This window comes from Xyrauchen texanus, chromosome 50 (genome assembly GCF_025860055.1).
Source record: "Xyrauchen texanus isolate HMW12.3.18 chromosome 50, RBS_HiC_50CHRs, whole genome shotgun sequence".
Classification (NCBI taxonomy): domain Eukaryota; kingdom Metazoa; phylum Chordata; class Actinopteri; order Cypriniformes; family Catostomidae; genus Xyrauchen; species Xyrauchen texanus.
This window is the reverse complement of record NC_068325.1, coordinates 20,509,358-20,527,630: the sequence shown is the minus strand read 5'-3', so window position 1 is coordinate 20,527,630 and position 18,273 is coordinate 20,509,358.

Genomic DNA, 18,273 nt, shown 5'->3' with positions numbered 1-18,273 from the left:
CCAACAGTCTTATAAGCATCGACGCTGATGTGACTTTCACAAACACCTGTCAACCAGTGGGTGCACCGGAGCCGCTCTGCATCCTGCTTTCTGGTCATTATTTCATTTTTCATGCTGTGCTTACATTTTTGTCTCGCCTCAAGTCATTTCAGCAAAAGATGTGACATGAGAAATGAATGAAAGAGCATTAGCTGTTATTAAAATGCTGTAGCTGCGGGTGCACGAATCGAGCTAGCACTATTTTTTAACTTCAGGTACGTGTGAGTCATGGAGGAGAAACAAAGGTGTTTTTAAAACATGGGCCTTTAGTTTGGGCGATCTGTCATCGGCCGTCAAAAGAGAGAAAGCCCATGGGTATGGAGGCCTGTCAGTGAAATGACAAAATAACTTTGGCAAAGTTAGAAACAAAAACATTTTGTCCACTCACTGCCTCTCTTTAGCATTTGTGAATGATGGGCTGTACGGAAACAAGGAGTTACCAACCTGAATTAGAAAACACTGTTCAGTATGCAACTGCAAAAATTACATTTCTTTATTAGTATTAGTGTCATTTTCCAGTAAAAATATCAAATTGTGTACTTTACAAAAGATTAATTTACTTGAAAACTTTTTTTTAGAGAATAAATCTTGGAATTAGCCTTATGTTAAAAACAAGAAAGCATTTGAACTTAATTTAAGATATGTATAATTGGTAATATAATATTATTATTTTTAATAAATGTTGTATCATTTGATTTGTGAAATGGTGATCAAGCAGTGCAATTAATAAATAGTAGTGTGAAAGTTGAAGCTCGTGAATTTAACATTGTATAATTGCAAAAAATTAAATAAAATGGGTAATTCTGATTTTAATAAGAATCAAGGGTATAGCCACTATATTAGAGATCATTCTCTGATTTAAAATATATTTATATAATACAATAAAAATGTCAATTAAAAATGTTTGAAAACAAAATTGTAACAAATTTGTGAAACTAATGAAATCAAATAAATAAACAAATAATTAAATGGCAATGTGATCTAATTGGCTGCATTACTGTCAATCAACTTGTTATCAATACTGTATATGTATGTACAGGGCTGGACTGGTAATCTGGCATACCAGGCATTTCCCAGGTGGGCCGATGCATTTTGGGGCTGATCAAGGGCGGATTGGCCATCGGGAGAACCGAGAGGGCCGGTAGGTTGGCCGCGAAACGTGCTGAATGCGCCGCGATAAGCTAAAATGTGCCTCTGCGTTATGCAGAATGGACCGTAAAATGGCACTGCGACAGCAAACACCCCCTCAACAACTATTGGCCTGGTTGCCATTTAAAATCCTGGGCCGATTTCTCTTCCTAGTCCAGCACTGTGTGTGTATATATATATATATTTGCCCACCCACAAGTCATTTTATGGCTACGCCACTAATTAGAATTCTGACTTTTAAGTTTATTTCTCATAATCACGAGTTTATATCTTGCATTTGTCACTTTAGAACTCGTATTTCGACACACATTATTATTACACACACATCGTATTCTCTCACAATTGCAAGTTACATTGTTACATAAAATAGCAAAATAAGGCCTTAAATTTTCGCGTTGCAAATTAGCGTCCACTAGAGTAGAAATATTTATATGAAAATAAAAATATTTCACATAGCACATCAATGGACAAGTCATATATCAAATGAAAGCTCACATTATCAGGAATGTGACTGTACAGTTAATTTTGTTGCCCTTATACCACAGTTTGAAAGATTTACAAAAGAATCACAAAGTTAAATATAATTTCTGTAAGTCATCAAATACAAATGTCACTTTTATGCACCAGTAAATGCTGCTGTATGCCCCAAGCAACCAAAAAGTAAAACCTTTACATCAGCTTTTAACTAGCAATTTTTTACTTGTCTTGTGAGCTTGCTTGGCTGAATAATCCAATCCAAGTCCAGGAACAGAATATGCCATCCTGCAGGAAAGCATGCTAAACAAATGATAAGAAATATATGTTTTTGACTATTGATGATCAAATGTTAAGGAAAGGATCGCAAAGGGGAGGATCTCAGCGTTCTAATGACACTTAGATTGAGCGTCTAGTCCACTCAGAGGCCGTTATATTCAATGAAACAACAAGGGTAGTACTTGAACTGAAAATTAGACTGAATGTCTATGGACGAGCACATCTGTGAGGACTAAAATGAATTAGAGCGCCCCCTACATTTCATATCTGTATACTGTGATGGTATGTTAGAGACATTTTTTCCTAGTGCTTTCTGCAAACTAGTGTAATGGCATAAGACTTTTCAAAGTGATGTAGAGTGAACGAAACCAGAATTACATGTTTACAAAGTTGGGACAACTTTTTCTCTTTTTTTTACTTTATCATAAGATAATAAACACATACAAAATTATTCATGAGTGATTGGAGTCTTTTTTTTATTATTTGGGGGGTTCTCTGAAAAATTAGCCACATTTTTTGCAATTAGTCCACAGTTTGTGTGAATGGTGAGCTTTTAAATTTGAGTGTGAAAAACTGCTGGCGACATCCCAAAAATGCACCAGAGTATACTTCACATTAGCATGACCAAACTGAATTTTCCTGAACTCCCCCGTCTGTCATTGGTAAAAAACAAAAAGCCAGTGTGTCCTGCCCCAAACTCACACCATTAGTTGAGTCAAAGTTGGTCGAGGTGCTCAAATAAATAGAGAAATGTTTTAAAAGTGCAAACGAGTAACAGTGTTTATACTCTTCACAAAGTGTCTACGAGCAACTTACTTAGAGTTCACTCTGCATATTAAGCTAGGATAGTAGAAAATAGTCATGACCGAAAGAACTAGGTCACAGGTACAAGCGGCCGAAATGGGCTTCCTCAGAAGGGTGGCGGGCTTCTCCCTTAGAGATAGGGTGAGGAGCTCAGTCATCCGTGAGGAGCTCGGAGTAGAGCCGCTGCTCCTTTGTGTCGAAAGGAGTCAGTTGAGGTGGTTTGGGCATCTGGTAAGGATGCCCCTTGGGCGCCTCCCTCGGGAGGTGTTTCAGGCACGTCCAGCTGGGAGGAGGCCTCGGGGAAGACCCAGGATTAGGTGGAGAGATTACATCTCCACACTGGCCTGGGAACGCCTCGGGTCCCCCAGTCAGAGCTGGTTAATGTGGCTCGGGATAGGGAAGTTTGGGGCCCCCTGCTGGAGCAGCTGCCCCCGCGACCCGACTTCGGATAAGCGTTTGAAGGTGGATGGATGGAGTAGAAAAAATTGAGCGGAAAAACTCTACAACTGAAAGACTACCCTCTTGCAATGCACAGTTTGCGTGAAAAGTATATTTCTGGCCTAAACTTCCAAACCATGCGACTTTAAAGCGCTTTACCAAACGGACAACACAAATATGGTCAAATCAAATCAGTTCTACGAACCAACAGAACGTTTCACTCTGGTTTTACAAAAGAGCATGTAGCGCATCCGAGCATGTCGAGGTGGCTTAAATTCTTCAAATAGTTTCGGCCTTCCCTCACCATTGATTTCTGAAACATCATTAGCCACCGTTTTGATGGTCGGACCGAGAGTTCGGGAGTAATTTCCTCAGGTGTACACCCTCTTTGAAATACATATTGACGTTTTTGTATGTTCTGTTGATTGAGCGAAAAGCTCCTCTTTTGAGGAATTTATGAATGGATTTCTGAAGCTGTAAACCTTGACAGCTGACTTTATTATATTTCGGGTTGACATTGAAATAGATGCTTAATGCGTTTTATTATTCGGCACGCACATTTAAAAGTATGTCTGCAGGGCAGTCTTTAGTCAGGCACTGGCACAGTCAAATGATAATGTCTAACATTGGATGGTAATTCGGTCCTGATGAATTCTCGCTTTGCATGAATGTGGATGATGAGTTTGAATAAGTCAAAGGCCATTAACATTTGTGAGTTGTGTTTGTGGTGAGCATCAGAATAAGTCAGGGGGTCAGTTTAATGATTATGCTGGAATTTCTCACTTCTAGCTCAAAAACACAGATGATTTTTGGGATATTATTTTGAAGACTAAATTCGCTTGAAGGTTGTTATTTCTCTCTTCTGTGTAACACAATAGGATTACTTTTATAAATACTTTCCACTGCTGTTTTTCATTTAACGAACCTTAACCTAATCCTGAGCTAACCCTGAACCCAACTCCACGAAGGACATAAAACACCATGCATAACTAAAATAATCATAAATGTAGTCCAATTAACTTGTGCACTACATTTCAGGACTTCGGAGGCCATATGGTAACCATGTGTGAGGACAAGACATTTAAAAATGAATTTGATTGATTGAGCTGCAGTGTAGGGGAAGATTGCCAGTGACCTAAATTTCGTTCTGTTCCTAACACAAAGCTATCATATGACTTCTGAAGACTTCGAATATCACGTACAAGCCATATGGACTACTTGTATAGTGCTTTTAGGCTTTATACTTTTTGGATTGAAGTAAACGTTGACAGAATTTTCATTTTTGGGTGAACTATTCCTTCAACGTTAAATTAGCTAGCTTAACTGTCTAGACTGTCTTGCTTCTGAAAGTGATGTACTTGACGACTCAAAAAACAAAGAGTACAATTAAACCTGAATTTGTAAGTTCTGCCACAGCACAAGTCAATAACACTCAACCACAGCCTCTACATGAACTTGTTCTTGTCTTGCATGTTGCCCATCTTTGTTTTGCAGCATGACACCCTTTTGAAGAAAAGTCTCAAGGAGAGCGCTCATACAAAGAGAAAAGTCACGCTTGCTTGACAGTGTAAAGCCTGTTTAATGTATATGTGCGTTCTTGCCTCACTCTCTCCTCTGTTTCTTTGTCTTTATACACTGTCTAACCTTCAAGGTGTAATAAGCCAGTCTAATCCATTCGCCGACTGTAAAGTACTTCTTATGCCGTTCTTCGGGGCTGAATATTCTGACTTCAGTACACAGGTGCCCTGAGGTTAAAGTGATAGTATGGCGTTTAATGTTGGACAAAACAGCGCAAGCGCAAAAAGACAGCGTGCAAGTGAATTTCAACAGTGTGAGCACGATGACACAGCTCGCAAATCACAACTTGCAAATCACAAACTCAAGCACAAAAATATGATTCTGCACACAAATTAACAAGTCCCACACACGCGTGAGTTATTTTACGCACACAAGTCGGATTGGGCCTCGGGGGCGGGGCCCAATCCTTTCTGTTAACAAATGCTATTGGCTGCTGACCAAAGACAGTATTGATTGGCTGCATCTCTTCGAATCTCCCGTGATTGGCTGTTGTTGGAAGAGAACAGACAGAAAGTAGGAAGGATGATGCAGACAGTAAAGAGGTTAAGGTTTCTTTCTAAATTCCTCAATTTCTTGTAGCTGTAAGATGTTTTGTGCATATATATATATATATATATGAGCGCATCCATCTGAAGTGTGATAAGAGACATGAAAGAAGGGCTGGATGCGCGGTCATTATAAAGCCTTGCTGCTGACGACGATCATTATCGGTCATATAATGTTGCAACTGACAAATCAGAATCAAACATTTCAGAGAGACATTCCTGTAATAATATGATATTTTATGTACACTCCTAACCTGGCCTGATTCTGCTGCACCTGCTCTGCTTTCCCAGCCCCAAGACTGACTGGCTTCCTCTCTGAGCTGCATTTCATCTATATAATGAATTAATGAGGCTGATGAGTTGTGGATGGACCTTGCAGTACCACACAAACAAGCTGGGAACTATCTGGCATCTAGCTATCTACACTTACCATTTTGTGAAACACTAACTTTCCCTTCAACATTAACGTTAGATGGATGGATATGGATAGATATGGTACCTCTCAACAGGTTCACTAAACGCCTTGCTGCATTCTGCATTTCCACCTATTTTCAGTTATTATCAAAGATAGAAAACACACACACACACACACACATATATATATATATATATATATATATATAAACGCACAAAACATCTTACAGCTAAAAGAAATTAAGGAGGAATTTAGAAAGAAACCATAACCTCTTTACTGTCTACCATCATCCGATTCCCAATCTTCCCAGTTCCCTCCTTTGTAAAAATAAAACCCATTATATTAGGAAATCACAGTTAGTGAAAGAGAATGATAAGGGTGGTATCAACACCTTGGACTTTGAATACATTTATGGGGCATTTACGTGTAAATGGTTGAAATCATACTTACTCTATATGATAGATCTCTAGATCTCTATTTAATAAAATAGGTGGGCCTGAATTTCTTTTAAAATGTGATTGAGGTGTCTAAGATTCCTATTAAATTATCAAACTTCCACAAACAACTTCTCCAATACTGTAAAATGATATTTACCCACAACTTTTCTCCCCATGGATCCACCCTATGGAATAACAGGTTCATTACAATTAATAGGAAATCATTGTTTAAAAGTGATTGGTATGAGACGGGTATTGTGTTTGTGAATGATAAATTAGATGATAATAGTGACTTTTTGGAACATATTACATTTTTGCTCAAGTATAATCTTAACCGCACTTATAGAGAATATAATAAAATGTGTAAATCAATACCGTTATTACCGTTAATCCAAAACACATTGATGTATATGAGAATAAGACTTTCACCAACCTTACCAAAGGTGAAAATGTAATAACACATGTTTTTATATAACAAAATGTTTTTGGATTATAATAGAGGATTGTGTGTACAAATTCCAAATATGAACGCCTTGTCCATAGATAAACCACATTTCAAATTCATCAGATGGCCCATTTCCCCTAAAGTCAAAGAGACTCACTTTAAAATGATTTATAAAATATATCCGGTTGCTGACTTTCTTAGAAAGAGGTTTAAATTGGAAGTAGATCCGTGTGTATTTTGTGAGGCAGCTGATGAGACTCTGGAACACTTCTGGTCTGATTTACATCATTTGTCATTTCAGAATGATGACATCCTGATGTTTGACTTATCACAATTCTCTTTTATATGGATCCATAATGTAGATTCATCCCTATCTGATTTGGTTAATATGATTGTCCTCATGGGTAAATATCATTCATTATAGTAAGTGGAGATATTCAAATCCTTGTTTTTCATGGTTTATGAACGATTATAAATAGTATTTTCCTCACTGAAATAAGTAAAGTCTAGTAAAATTGCAAGAAAGATGTGTAGTGATATATCCAGACAATTGTTTCGATAAATATCCACTTGTATGCTACGTCTAAAGGATGCTTTTATTTTTAAAAAAATTCTTTAATATTTAATTTTTTTCTCAAGCCTTTTGATCTCGAGACTTTTTTATTTTTTAAACCGATACCCCCTTGTTGTTTGCTTTTTGTTGTTCAGTATTGTGTAGGGGACGCTTTATTTATTTTTTCATTTACACTGACAATAATTGTATTGTTCCTTTTGATGTATATTTCTTATTTCTCCACTAAGAGAGTTTTGTATGTTTTTCTTGTCAAAAATAAAAAGTTCCCGCTTTCTGTCTGTTCTCGTCCAACAACAGCCAATCACGAGAGATTCGAAGAGATGCAGCCAATCAATACAAGATTTGGTCAGCAGCCAATAGCATTTGTTAACAGAAAGGATTAGGCCCCGCCCCCGAGTGTCAAAACCAACTTGTGTGCAGAAAATAACTCATGCGTGTGTGGGACTTGTTAATTTGTGTGCAGAATCATATTTTTTGTGCTCGAGTTTGTGATTTGCAAGTTCTGCAGGTTTAAATGTTACGTGCGAGCTGTGTCATGGCGCTCACACTGTTGAAATTCACTTGCACGCTGTGTTTATGCGCTTGCGCTGTTTTGTCCAACATTCTCAGCATGTGGGGGCTCATGCTACTCTCCACAATCCACACACAACTCACCACACGCCCCATTGAGAGAACCACTAATCACGACCACGAGGAGGTTACCCCATGTCACTCTACCCTCCCTAGCAACCGGGCCAATTTGGTTGCTTAGGAGACCTGGCTGAGTCACTCAGCACACCTAACTCGGCAATTTGTGCATGACTGTGAGTGAGAGCACGAAACAAGTTACGTTAAAATAAAAATGACAAGTTACATAATTTATTAAATTTAATTTTATAAATGTAATATTTACATTTATTATTTTATTAATTACAAATAGTGTCGGGTGTATCTGATTACAAAGTAAATAGTTACTGTAATCTAATTACTTTTAGTCCAAAAAGTAATGAAACACATTACATTTTAAATTCTTGTAATCAGATTACAGTTAAATTAATGAATTACTTTTGAGTAAATTACTTGCACTAAAGTAATATGTTAAGTACATCTAAAATATGAATTGATATATACATCTGTTTGCGTTTCTGTGACAGCTTGAACGGTCTGAATGAATGAGGAAATGTAGGTGGAAAACCAAAAAGGAAAAGTGATTTAGAAAGTAACTTAAAAGTAAAATAATTAGTAATATGATTACTTTATCAGATGAAGTAATCTTATTTCATTTGAGAGAAGTCAAGTCGTTATTAATTATGAATTACTTGTTTTAATAATTGATAGAGCACAGAGCTACAGGCAGTGTGTTAACGTGCACTTTAAAATTTAGACTCAAACAATAATTTATCTTAAAAATCATAACTTCAAATGTTCATGTCATGTATTAATGTACAGACAGATGAATGCTGTAGCTCAACGACAGTCTTCCATTGCAAAGGCTTAACAAATCTGAATCCAATATTAATGCATATTCAGTTCGTAGAGGTGTACGTGGATATTTGGGGAATTAAAAGTCCATTTCATAGATCACCAGCTTCAGATGAATTTCTAAACGTCGAGCGAGTACTCTGCACTGTCCACTCCCCGCAGATTTCAACTGAATCTTATATAAATTCATGAGCTTTTTTATTGTCTTTGTGTCTCGCACTGGAGGTTGGGGGGCTCTATTTTATCCCCCTTGTGTGGTAAATGCATACGGGCTTATGCCTCATATGGAATAAAAGATGCAGTGCATGAGACAGACCACTGCTGCACATAGCTTTGCATGATCCGTGAGCTTTAATCCAGTGTAGGATGGTTGCTATGAGTATGTAAGGCATGTGTGGTTGCTTAGGCAAGCATCACTATTACTGTTGCTCATACTTAAGGTTTGGGAGTTGAACAAACCTTGTGACTTACCTTTTTTGATTGGCATTTGATATGTATATAAGACATATGTACATGTTTGTATTACATTTTTATGGACGAACGTGAGAAATAATTTATAAAAAAATATATAAGTTAATTATAAATATATTTAATAAATTATAATAAAATAAATAAATATACATAATTTGACGTCATATTTGAGCTCTGCTAACATTTAAAACTATTCAAGTAAAACATATGTATTTTATTTTATTTATATTTTGTAGCATTTTGTGTAACTACTTTTGTAACTATTTATAATTTAGCAATCACATAGCAATGTGCTAAATACCACATACTCTATGTGCATTGCTCTGAAGGTCGTGATGAATATGCATATAGAATATTACATGTTTAATAACAAAATTCTAATAATTTAAACATAATTTAAGATAAAAAAAATATGTCAATTTGTATGGACATAAACGTGGGAATTTTTTATTTTTTTGCACTCAGAATAATAAAAAAACTATAATATATACATTTAATAATTTAATTACATTTTTCTTTTTTAATTTATACTGTTAAATATATAAATATTGTTTATATTATTAATATAATAATATATAATTATATAATTTTTTTTAGCATTTATACTTTTAGTGTTTCACCCCCATATGCGAGTCCATCCACAACACCCTAGAAAACACCACTCACATTTTCTGGAGAAAATCTAATTGACTAATGCTAAAACAAAGATCATTTACAGAAGGAGGTGAGTAAAAATTTGATTTTTCCAGTTCAATGATAAATTATCATATTTCGCAAATCATTCTTTTACCTTTGTTACCCATTGTCAGGGTTTGTAAGGAAGGAATGAGATGCAGAAATACCCAAGCACAGTTTAATGATGATGTAAATAGATAAGGGTCGACTGTGGCAAGGAACACAAAACTCCATAAGATGTTGATTAATGGAGAAAAATAACCTTGGGAGAAACCAAGATTCCCCTCTGGCTAAACAACATGAATATAATGCCAATATTACTTATGTATAGTTAAAGTCATGGTTTAAAATGATTAAACTATGTAAGTGTTAAGGGTCAGTGTTTAAACAAAGATTTTGTATGAACTGTAAGATTAATGACTAATGTCTTTGAAGTCCATCCTTGATTAACTGCAGAAGTTCACATAGATGTTCTGGTGACCTCAGGATAGGAGTCCCGAGGTTGAGACAGTTGAGGCAATGATGGTGACATCAATGACAACAATGATGAGACCGCAATGACAACAATGGTGAGACAGCGATGACAGCTTGATGGGGATTGCAGAGATGGCTGAGAGGCGTGGTAGTGGGTCAGAGTGAGACTCCCGGGTGAGCAGAACAGCAAGGTGAGTAATCCTGGTAAGTAGAGACGGAAAACAGCAATAATTCCACAGACAAGAAAACATGAAACTAACTGGGTAAGTTAAGAACAAACATCTAGACAGGAAAAAATTAACAACCAAGACTAGACTAAACTTGACTAGACAGGAATGGAGAGGCGAGACCGCACATAACACGAGAAACAATCTGGAAGTGATAAGGGTATAAGTAGGCAGGAGGAAACAAGCTACAGTTACAGACAATTAGCTGATGAACGCCATAATGGTCTCTCAGAGGGTCCACAATGACACCGTAGCAAGTCAGCGACGAGAGTGGGATCCAGAATATCATGGGCCAGAATCCAGCTTCTCTCCTCCGGGCCGTAACACTGCCCAACCATCTCACATCCAACAGACGTCTAACCGAGAAGGCAGGGACCCCCCTCCATCAGAGGATAGCCTCAGAGAAAGATCCTGGGAAGATAGCCAGACCGTTTGAACACTCACGTAAACTGGATTTTAGACCGGTGACGGTTCGCTGACACCTTGTTCCGATCGCTAATCCACAACAGGGCTTTTCTGGCACTTCTAAAGGAAGGCGTGTGCAGATGGAACAATGGCTTCAGGTTCTTGGGAAGGAAACACTGGAAGGGTGACATACACCTAGATGGTACCAGCATGGAGTTGTGTGCGTTCTCGACCCAGGCATGCTAGGCATGGGAACCCCAAGTCAATGGTTCACGTGAGGCCACACAGCGCAGAAATCTCTGGACCAACTTACGGGAATCCTGGTTAGCCCGCTCGGCCTGTCCATTAGTCTGAGGATGGTACACAGAAGACTCACAGTCACAACCAGTTGTTGGACCCCACTGGAGGACATTGGTCCGAACTGATTCAGGAACAAACAACAAGTTCGTTGGGCACTTCGTGGGTGTAAGAACGGTACTTTGGACTCCACCCCCCAAGACACTGCTGCAACTACCACACCAGATGGCAGGACCGTGTCCAAGAAGTTGGAGGTGCTCTTGGTTTCAAAAGAGAAGGATAGAGCGTTGTGCTTGTCGTTCTTAGAACCAGGGCAATACTAGATGGAAAAACAGAATCTTTAAAAACGAGCTTGCCAGGAATTTTTTTTGTTGCTCGGTAGATGTATTCTAGATTCTTATGTTTGGTCCAGACCAAAAAAGGGACCCCCGACCCCTGCAACCAATGGTGCCACTCTCTCAAAGCCAGCCTGATAGCCAATATCATAATTCTGTTCTGTTTGAGATAACCTCACAAACTTCTAGTGAGAGTACCTATAGTACTAAATCATCTCCATTTATAGACAGTTTGTCTCACTGTGGACAGATGAATATCTAACGGCCACTTCTAGTGAGAGTACCTATAGTACTAAATCATCTCCATTTATAGACAGTTTGTCTAACTGTGGACAGATGAATATCTAACGGCCACTTCTAGTGAGAGTACCTATAGTACTAAATCATCTCCATTTATAGACAGTTTGTCTAACTGTGTACAGATGAATATCTAACGGCCACTTCTAGTGAGAGTACCTATAGTACTAAATCATCTCCATTTATAGACAGTTTGTCTCACTGTGGACAGATGAATATCTAACGGCCACTTCTAGTGAGAGTACCTATAGTACTAAATCATCTCCATTTATAGACAGTTTGTCTAACTGTGGACAGATGAATATCTAACGGCCACTTCTAGTGAGAGTACCTATAGTACTAAATCATCTCCATTTATAGACAGTTTGTCTCACTGTGGACAGATGAATATCTAACGGCCACTTCTAGTGAGAGTACCTATAGTACTAAATCATCTCCATTTATAGACAGTTTGTCTAACTGTGGACAGATGAATATCTAACGGCCACTTCTAGTGAGATTACCTATAGTACTAAATCATCTCCATTTATAGACAGTTTGTCTCACTGTGGACAGATGAATATCTAACGGCCACTTCTAGTGAGAGTACCTATAGTACTAAATCATCTCCATTTATAGACGGTTTGTCTAACTGTGGACAGATGAATATCTAACGGCCACTTTTAGAGAGAGTACCTATAGTACTAAATCATCTCCATTTATAGACAGTTTGTCTAACTGTGGACAGATGAATATCTAACGGCCACTTCTAGTGAGAGTACCTATAGTACTAAATCATCTCCATTTATAGACAGTTTGTCTCACTGTGGACAGATGAATATCTAACGGCCACTTCTAGAGAGAGTACCTATTGTACTAAATCATCTCCATTTATAGACAGTTTGTCTAACTGTGGACAGATGAATATCTAACGGCCACTTCTAGTGAGAGTACCTATAGTACTAAATCATCTCCATTTATAGACAGTTTGTCTCACTGTGGACAGATGAATATCTAACGGCCACTTCTAGTGAGAGTACCTATAGTACTAAATCATCTCCATTTATAGACGGTTTGTCTAACTGTGGACAGATGAATATCTAACGGCCACTTCTAGTGAGAGTACCTATAGTACTAAATCATCTCCATTTATAGACAGTTTGTCTAACTGTGTACAGATGAATATCTAACGGCCACTTCTAGTGAGAGTACCTATAGTACTAAATCATCTCCATTTATAGACAGTTTGTCTCACTGTGGACAGATGAATATCTAACGGCCATTTCTAGAGAGAGTACCTATTGTACTAAATCATCTCCATTTATAGACAGTTTGTCTAACTGTGGACAGATGAATATCTAACGGCCACTTCTAGTGAGAGTACCTATAGTACTAAATCATCTCCATTTATAGACAGTTTGTCTCACTGTGGACAGATGAATATCTAACGGCCACTTCTAGTGAGAGTACCTATAGTACTAAATCACCTCCATTTATAGACAGTTTGTCTCACTGTGGACAGATGAATATCTAAGCTTTTCGAGATAACTTTGTAACACTTTCCAGCTTTATGCAAAGTAACCATTCTTGATCGTAGGTCTTCTGATATCTCTTTTTTGCAAGGCATGGTCCACATCAGCAGATGCATAGCAAATAGCAAACTTAAAATATTTGAGTGGCTCTATAGCACAATGGTCTGTTTTTTTATAAGTCAAAGTAGCTCTAACCCACACCTTCAATCTCGTTTCAATAATTTTTTGATGTCTTAAGCCTAGGGATTCACTTACTTTTTCCACAGCACTGTTAATGTTTAATGTTCATTTTTATTTATTTTATTATTATTATTATTATTTAATCCTGTTTCACTATTGTCACATTGCTGAAATAGGTTGGGAGTGCAATTTAATGTTGAATTTAACCACCGCTCCATGTGATCCCATTTTTTGGAGCTGATTTGGATCCACAATTCCTCTGACTTACAGTCAATGTGTGCTACAGATTTTAATGTAATTGTCTATAATATCTTAATTAAATCATCTTGATGTCTATGATATTCCATAACTGATCTCTCTAGATACTGTCAAATGTCAAGGTGTTTACATAATACATGTGAACCTTTAAGGAGTTGAGACAATTGTATACAACCTTTTCACCTGATCTCAGGTTATACTTTACAGAGTATTCATTCACGTGACCTATCACTCATGGAAATGGAGGACATCCGTCCACCTCATTCATTGATTTCCTGTTCCTCACAAATGAAGTGTTAGTGTTGTAGATGAGTTTGTTTTTTGTAAAACAGCAATGGACTGGGTTCTCTAATTATGCTGGTCTGTAAGGTCTGGCTTTACTTGTGGTTGACTTTTGATAGCTTTCTATTAATCTGGATATTCTTATTTTATTTGCTTTTGGAGGATTCTGGCTTTGCAGTGATTTTGACTTTTGTGAATTGCTATAAACATCACAAGCAGGGCTGGACTGATAAGAGAAATCGGCCCAGGATTTTACATAGCAACTGACCCAAAAGTTAAGCTGTCCTTTTCACGGCGGCATTTTGTTGTCAGATCTGCATAACGTGTCTGCAAATTTTTACTTATCACGCCCCATTCAGCCCATTTCACCGGCCCGCTTGGTTCTCCATATGGCCAGTCCGCCCCTGATTGGTCCCAAAGTGCCCGGTATGCCAGATTACCAGTCCAGCCCTGATTAAATAAATCAACTAAATAAATACTACTCAAAATAAGTGTTTTGACAGAATAAATACTAAACAATATAAATTGGTATAAATATATATATAGGACTGTACTTCGTATGGACATGTGTGATTTAAAATGTGGCAGTGTATGGTAGAAAGCAAACTGAATTTGGGGAAGTTACATTTTAGTTAAAATAAATGAATTTTATTTATCTTTTTATTTGATAATTTATAAGTGATAACATAATCTTTACAGGTTCCAGACATGAAGTCAGTGTTCTAGATAGGCGACTTTTGTCTCCCAGCTCCCTGGAAGCCAATACCGGCTGGGCGTGTTCTAACAGATCTGCCCCACAGCTGCGGAGAGAGCCGTAATCAGCTTCTTAATTAGGATTCAGTACCGGCCTCTTCTGCCACTTTCAATTGGTGCCAACATGGCAGGCGAGTAGTAAATCAGGTCTGTTAGTTCAGCACAGACACAGACAGATACCAAGCTACAGCATGTCAGAGCTATTCCTATGTGTACTGACGAACCACTGCAATTAAATTCATATTTAATTGAATAAAAATTCATATTCATATTGATGTTCTTGTAGCTCAATCGGCAGTGCATGGCACAGGCAGTACCAAGGTCATGGGTTCGATTCCCAGGGAACACACATACTGATAAGATATCCTGAAAACACTGTAAGTCACTCTTGTTAAAAGCATCTGCTAAATGTAAATATTATGTAAATGTAAATAAAATGGAAAGGAAACCCTTCATTAGTGACTATCCTGAGCTGTGACATCAAAAACAAGAGCGGGGAAAAAAAAGAAAAAGTTGATTTCACACTTTAAGAGCCCTCTTAAAAATAAAAGGCTCTTTTACAACATCTACTATAATAAAATAAAAAATTAGCAATCTTTACTGTATGTTGCTAGCAAAACTATTTATTTAGTCAGAATGCACGGCTGCTTTTCAATCGCCGTAAGTAGAGATAGATATTTTTTTCTTGCATAATGTTATAGTAAAAGCATGTATAAGCAGGGCTAACTGGACCATGCTAACAAACCAAACATTAGCGTTAAATGCTAAATGTTTGCTAAGAAACTTAGCGACAATGTGAGGTAATTGTGGAAGGAATCTCACAGAAAGTTTAAGCATGAACATCAAAGGATGCTTCACAAAACTAGTGATGATTGATGGGTTTTACCTGCATTTCAAATTTAACAGTTTAAGCGCTAAGCGCTGAGCATTCACGACAGCGTAAGGGGAACACTGCAGCTAGCTGATGCTGTCTTTGTATTTGCACAGTTTCCACCTGGTAACTCTGCAGGCCAAGAGATGATTCACAGAGAAACATCACAGACAGGACAGAGTAAAAAGATAAATATCATGTAGATGCTTGCAAGTCTTGAAGAAATAAACAGACTGCTTGAAGGAGGTACCAGAGCCATGTCAAAGAAAGGATTATCATAGAGACTTAAGGGTTGGCCCATTAAGCACCTAGAACACCCAAAGAAACGCATAACAATGCAGTAAAAACAAACAATATATAAATATGCATTTCTGATATCAGTAAGCGTGCACTGGTGAAAACGTACATTCCAGATCAAAAACAATTAAGTTACTTGCACAAACACCAATTCTTGATTTTAAACATGGAATTTCAACTAGTAAAAAACATCTGTATCTGTAATCAAGGAATTAATTTGCATCTTTGTTTACACTGCACGCTTACTCACGCTGAGGTGAAGTTATCGCCACTGTCATCTCCTATTATACCCTATATTTATAACCCATAATAGTATTATATGTAGTATTTATAAGGTAGATAGATAGATAGATAGATAGATAGATAGATAGATAGATAGATAGATAGATAGATAGATAGACAGACAGTATTTATAGTGTTAATTGTACTTGTATGTCATTGTGGTGTCATTACGTTTTGGGACTTTCAGGAATGTGTGGATCCTTGTGTGTTGTCGAAACTAATGATGTCGTCATAGTCTAGGGTTCAGTACCGCGTTACGCATGACAGCTTTCGCATTTGTTTTCGAATTTTCATGCGAACCGTGCTATGTTGAGAACAAAACTACCAGAGTGAAAGCACCCTAAGGTACGTAGCAACTTAGCTTAGCTGCTTAGCAGCAGCAAGCCGCCTTCCCTCTGATGACTTACGCCATGAAGCGCACATATACGCAGTTGTCGTTCACTGTGCTGCGCATGATGGAACCATATTAACAAAAAACTCTAAAAGTACGATGAGTCACATTGTGTTCACATGCATGTTTGTGATGACGTAAGATGAACGCAAATGGTAAATGGTCTGCACTTATATAGCGCCTTTTTAAACTTAACGGTATTAAGTGACACATTCACCCATTCATACACGCATTCATACACCAATGGCGGCATAGCTGCCATGCAAGGTGCTAGCCTGCCATTGGGAGCAACTTGGGGTTCAGTGTCTTGCCAAAGGACACTTCGGCATGTGGAGTCATGTGGGCAGGGATTCAAACCACCAATCCTGTGATTAGTGGCCGACCCGCTCTACAAACTGAGCCACAGCCGGCCCTGATGATGATGAAATGGACGGGGGTTCGATAGAATCAAGTGAGTGTGAAACAAGTGACCGGAAACAATCGCACTCAGAATCGGACCGTGGCAAACGTGCCCATTGTGATAGCCCCTCTAAGACACAGTTTGGTGTAGCAAAGTGATTTAGCACTCACTGAATTATCAAGTCAAGATGGAATCACCATCTATATTAAAACATGTGAGATGACATGAGCTATACTACCATCAATTAAACCACAAACGTTGACAGGAGTCAGCCCACATCGCTGCAATGTGTCTGGTTTTAGTGTCAGGCGTGAATGAACAATTAACTAAGTGTTGTTTCATAGCAACCAACTCTCATTAAGAAGCTCATCATTGCTGGATATAGGCAGCACATCATCTTTGGGGTGGGTGAACATGCAGCTCTAAAATCTCTGATTGTCATTAGAAAAGGATGAAAAACTGTTTAAACTTCAGTAATTTGGAAAGACATGTCAAGACATGTGCTAGCACCCAGTCCCAACAGATGATGTTGCGAGACAACATAGTCGACTTGTTGATTTTGGGTTTTGGGGTGTCTGTTTTTAAGGTTTGACACAATAAGATCAAATCATAGGGTTGGGTAGAATGCAAAAGACTGCTCTCATTGTGAATTCGGCAAAAGTAGGTTGAAAGTTCTGCTGCATAAATCAGTCTGTGCTTACCGAAATTTGAATAACTGCCCCCAGTGGCTGAAGCTGGAAGTGTTGTTGAACGTATGGGCTCCAGTGTGAGCTCTAGATTCTGGGTGTAATGTCAACAGAGTGGAGCGAGTTATATTTGGTGGGCTAAAGCACATAACTGTTAATCAGAAGGTCGCTGGTTCGATCCCCACAGCCACCACCATTGTGTCCTTGAGTAAGACACTTAACTCCAGGTTGCTCCGGGGGGATTGTCCCTGTAATAAGTGCTCTGTAAGTCGCTTTGGATAAAAGCTATCCATCTGCCAAATGCATAAATGTAAATGGCATTTACATTTACAATAAATTACACAAGTCGTATTTTTTTCGGTGATAGAAGCAAGTGCACAGAGAACATTAAAGTAAGACAGAAAAAGTAAATTTTTTATGCACATTTTGGAGATTCAGTTCACATCTTGTTGTTTCCTTTTAGCCGTTTTAATTCGATATCCCAAAAAGTGCATAAAGAAAGTTGGTGGAAACATAGCTAATACAAAATGACATGGTTCCTTG